This window comes from Coptis chinensis, chromosome 5 (genome assembly GCF_015680905.1).
Source record: "Coptis chinensis isolate HL-2020 chromosome 5, ASM1568090v1, whole genome shotgun sequence".
Lineage (NCBI taxonomy): Eukaryota > Viridiplantae > Streptophyta > Magnoliopsida > Ranunculales > Ranunculaceae > Coptis > Coptis chinensis.
The window spans coordinates 56,589,152-56,595,151 of record NC_141460.1 but is presented as its reverse complement, the minus strand read 5'-3'; positions in this window follow the sequence as shown (position 1 = coordinate 56,595,151).

Below are 6,000 nucleotides of genomic sequence, written 5' to 3'. Positions count from 1 at the left end.
AGTTGCAAACTTTATGAATGAGTTTAGGTGGACCAGCTAGAGGAGTACTTGCTGAGACAAATTTAGTCCCACATGGTCAAGAGAACACCATATATAGACAAAACTCTTAATAAATACATTTACCCTTCCGCCACATTTCATGAGCTGTTGGGCTGGACTTTTCAGAAGTGCAGTCAAACTTCAATACTAACTCTTGAGGTGTGCTGTATATAGCCGGTTCGGTTCGGTTTAAACGGTTGACTGAGAGCATAAATCGAAGACCGGACCGAAATGATTTGGTTTACAAAATAAGAACCATTAACCGAGCCAAACTGTGAATAAATCGTTAGAACTGGCCGGTTTAGGGCGGTCCGGTTTTTTGGTTTTCCGGTTTTAGTGAACAGCCCTAGAAAACCCTGTAGAGGAAATAAATCTTGAAACCCAGGATCAAACACAATCACAATGACTGATAGATTAGAGAAGGTAATTAGAAGACAATCCTTTACTCAAATTGATTGCATCCAACAAATTTCAAGAGAGGAAGAGATTCAGCTGCACAAACAAAATGATGTTCGTGCTTGACTTGAACAGAAAAATTTTCACAAAAAGAACCATATTGCTTGATCCATTCGACACAATTTCTGCTATCCCCTCACCTTCGAACTTCAATGGAGAATTAGAAGGACAAAAGTATGGAAATTAACCATATATAAAGAAGTGTCAGAACTCAAAAGTGAGGACAGTTAGGTAACGGGGAGTAAAGAGTGCTAATTATCAGAAGTGAGCATATCTAACGGCTGGGTGCCTGGGTTAGAAATAGAAAGTTTCTAATAATTTGATTCAGAAAGAAACTCTCCAAGACAAATCGGGGGTAAAAGTAACTTTTAATGACACATTTGTTTTTAATCACTCACAAGAACGGGGTAGGTGAAAGTTCAATTATACCCTTGACGTGAAATTAAAAACGGCCCGGGTAGATGAAAGGTCAAGTATACCCTTAATGCGAAATAATAAACGGCCCGCCCAACCAAAATGACCCAATGTATATAGTATGAACAATCAATGTTCATATCTCAACATAATGTATGATCAATAAGAACATTTATTGGAGTATGAACAATTATTGTTCATACATCAACACGAGCTATGAGCAATCATTGTTCATACCTATTTCGGGTATGAACAATCAATGTTCATACTTCAACATAATGTATGATCAATAAGAACACTTATTGGATCGAGTATGGACAATCACTATTCATACATCAACATGAGTTATGAACAATCATTGTTCATACATATTTGGGGTATGAATAATCAATGTTTATACCTCAACATAACGTATGATCAGTAAGAACACCTATTGGAGTATGAACAATCATTGTTTATACCTCAACATGAGCTATGAACAATAAGTGTTCATACATCAATATATTGTATAAGGTACGTTCACCTATTTGGGTATGAACAATCATTGTTCATTCATCAGTATAAGGTATAAACACTTATTGTTCATAGCAAAACGACATAAAGGGTAAAATTGGAAAATATTTATTTCAAATCCGGGTCATTTGTCCTTAAGAGTTATTTTCACTCGAAAATTGGTTTTCTAGGTTATTTTCACCCGAAATTTGTCCTTGAAAGTAATTAAAACAAATCACTGGTTTTGAGAGTGATTTTCACTTGAAAATGGGCTTTGGGACCAATTTCTTGTAATTTGATTATTCGGGAAATGTATACCACAAAAGGCGTAAAGACAATAGTAGTAGGGGGAGGGGGTTATCAAGCTAACAATTTTTATGGAAACAGTTTTCTTATTAAAGCCCATTAAATTTGATTTAAAGCTCAAAATAACTTAATAGGAAAGAAGAGTGGCAGAACTTTCCCTAGTTAAAGTCCCTTAAATTTGTTTTAAATTCCATTTAAAGCTCAAAAGAGCCAAATAGGAAAGATGAGCAGTTGCCATTTATTTCTTTCTCACATCTATAGAAATTCCTAGTTAAATATGTATTAAATTCGTATATTTAGTATGAAAGAGCCACATAGGAAAATAGGAAAGATGTCATCCAAGTATAATTATAACCAAATATGGAAACGTTTTAATTTGTATTAAATTCGTTTATCCAAATATGGAAGATGGCATCCAATTTATAATTACTTAACATCTTAACCTATATGGAAACGTTTTAAAATTAATTCAGGATTAAATGTGTATTAAATTTTACTTTAACTTTATGGAACGTTGTAAAATTGATTCCAGATAAAAGTTGTATTAAATTCGTTTTAAAGCTCAAAAGAGATCTACACAAATCCACAAATCCCCACGCGCATCTTACTCAGATCCTAAGACGATCTCCACCACCCTTTGGCTTCCCATTTTGTTTTGCTACTAGTTAATACATGTGCCTTTGGCACGGACTGTATTCGAAGATTCTTAAATTGCACGGTGCTAGAAAATATATTATAGCACAACAATATTTAGAATTCATATGTTTTGCATGTATTGATCTTTACTGTTTACTAATACAATATTAAAATATATGAAATGAAAGAAAATTAACATTTCAATAGAATGGACATAAAATTATGTTGGCTAAAGAACCTGAAATAATATTGTGTATTAATATCATCAAAGCATCTATCATGATTGATATATAAAAATACAGAAATATCATCACCTTTAAGATCCTTTCGCTTCACTTTCATCCTTGCAGTACTAAAGGTGTTCCTTTGTACCAATGGCACACATTTGTACAGAGGCCACATGAGATTAGTAAAGCTTTGGAGCCACTCAAGCTAGGCTATACAAACTATAGTTGTAATATTAATGGGAATAATGGCTTATTGCCTCGTATTTTTCATTTAACTCCTCTTCCTTTTAGCGAACTCTTAACCCTCGCATTATCTAATCAGTCTCAATCACAACATTTCTTTCTTTTGACATTACATATATAAGTTTACAATGATCAATTCAAATTATCCATGATCAATTAACATTTCTATGCAAGAAAGAACCCTTAATTTCTAGAGCTAAAGGAAAGTCTAAAAATTGGTGTTTGTTGTTAGGGTTTGTTCTAGTAGCCAAAATTGAGCTACCCCTCCTACAACGATAAAACACAATTAATCATAGAAAGTGCCTCACCAAAAACTTTTTTTTTTTACCTTCTTTTAAACACTCAAGCATGGCAGAACAAACTTTATTTTAGGAGAGAAGTATGTCTTGGTAGGGAATTGAAGAAGAGAAAAGTGCCCTATGATTTATGACTGTTATAAATCAATTAGTGAAAGAAGGTTGTGTACGATAGTGAGGCAAGAAGAGCGACCAACAAAGAAAGTGCAGAAAGATATCCAACAACTATTTTGCCAAAAAAAAAAGTGACTGAAAGAATTATATAGGTGCTTGAATTTTGAAACTATAGACAGATCTTAAAATTAAATAATGCCAAAATCAAAATTCCAATAGCCCTATTCTTGGGGTAGTAAGAGTTAAGACAAATTACTAAAATATTTCTTTGCACAACACTGTAAGAAACCAAATAAACAAACAACGAAAAAAAAACTATTATAAAGAATACATGAAGCCATGACACAAAACTTATTACATGCAGAAAATCCTTCACAACATTGAAATTTGAAACCAAGAAAACAGTCTAAGGTGGATATCTAAACTGCATACGCTTTTCTTGCACCTGAATTTTCCTTGCCTTTTTTTGATAATGCTTTAATTTGGCTTTCTTTATGGATTGAGAGTCCTCCTGATAAGTAGATAAAAACTTAGCATGCAGTAGGCATCTTTTACATGGTAAAAAGTATAATCCAAAAGATAACTAATAACACAAATAGAAAACCTCCATCCAGGGGTACTTTTATGAAACTGTTTGTTGCAAGTTGACCTAACGAAATATAGATAATTGGTAAAGCTCTATTCGCTTAACTTCAATTTCTAGCATACTAATCGTCTAGAACCTATCCATTGTGAAAGCACACCAAGCTTGCATACATGCCATATGTACTTATATAGTTATATGCAGTAGCTAAATTAAAGATATATATTTAAAGGAGGAGGTGCCTTGAATGTTCCAGTTTATATTGTTTTTCACTTTGTTCGGATATGATTTTACTAAGCAAAAGGGCACAAAGGGAGCATGTCATTTACATTAAAGAAAACTTACATTTTCATTTTGCACGTACTTTAAACTTTGATTCTTTAGAAAGATGCAAGCTCTTTTTCTTTGTATGCTCTGCACCCAGACCACGCTTGTTAGTTGTTCTTCACATGTGTTTGCAATGGCTCCAACATTCCCTATATTCCTAACAGATACAAACTGTTAAGTAACTCACAAAGATATATAATTACTTCACAGGCAAAGTACAAACAATAATGACAAATTCAAAAGAGCAAGCTAATGAGACTTGCAACGTTGCTAATAGACTTGAGCATAATTGGATGATAGAGTTGATATTCATGGTACCATTGTCTCTATAGTAGGACAAACCAATGAATTTATAGCAACTGAAATCTCAAATAGCAAATAGGTGAGTAACGCATGCAGCTAACTTTGCAATTTTCCAATGTGATAGTGATCTTTCTAAACTACAATGGTATCTATAGAAATTGCCATTATAGGCATATAATAGGCAATCAAGGCAAAATATGCGAAACTTCGACTACATGCAGCACCAAAATCAATCTTGTCTTCCGTACTTCAGAATTTAGGCACTAAAATCAATCATGTACTTCAAAGTAATACCATATAGCCCTTTTCCCACAATAGTACAAACACTTTGTAGAGCATGGTAAGATTATAATCAAGATTTTAGACACTGAAAATTAGTTCAATCGATGCATCTACCACATACAGTCCTATAACATTGTATAAATACTAGATTCATGCTACATGATTGCTAATATGAACTAACTGCATGAAAAAAATGAAACACTCTCAAATTGAAAGCATGGAATAAAAATTACCTCTGACAATTGGCTTAAAATATTGCTCCAACCGTGCTTATTCTCCAAACAATTGTAATGGTGAACTGACAACACGAAAAAATTAATTAAATGTTTAAAAAAGAGGAATTGAGTTTGAAGCGATAGAATTCGTAACACTTGTAGCTTGGCTGTGAGAATTTTGTCAGAAATTATATTTCCTTCAAATTGTCCATAAGAAAGGTGGGATATCTAATAAAATAGTTTACAATTTGTTATTCCAAAATGGTTAAAAATGGATGAATACAATAACCCAACCAAAAGAAAGTCTCAATATACCTCCGAAAATTTCACAATTTTAATAGCACTACGACAATTGGATCCATACTCAAAGCATAGCTGAGTCATCTATTGCAACACTGGCTGCGAGAATTTTGTTAGAAATTATATTTCCTTCAAGTTGTCCATAAGAAAGGTGGGATATCTAATAAAATAGTTTACAATTTGTTATTCCAAAATGGATAAAAATGAATGAATATGATAACCCAACCAAAAGAAAGTCTCAATATACCTCCAAAAATTGCACAATTTTAGTAGCACTACGACAATTGGATCCATACTCAAAGCATAGCTGAGTCATCTATTGCAACAATAGAGGGATCCATATTCTTTGGATCTCTACAAAGAAAACCAAAGTTTGGTCAATCCATAAATATATAATCTCAAATTTTTTAAAGAGAGATTACCTGAGAAGAATCATGACTTTAAGGTTCAGGCTTTGAGACGAATTTCAATTAGGAGATTAACCCATTTCCAAAAATAAACCGATTGTAGAATCTCTCCAATTGCGGACGATGAAAGAGAGACAAAGGAGGCGCACACTATTTAGGAGGGGAAGAGAGAACGAAAGGATAAGCTAAGCATAGTACACGAAGGGTTTCTGCCGTTTATTGCCACAGTTAAGTTTCTAATTAATATCCAAATTAATTTCTAATGGGCTCTCTCTCATATTGTGGCACATTGGTGACCTTATATTGAATCCCAGCCACGAGTCAGGAAACTGAGATGTTTTGTTAAGTAGATAATGGATG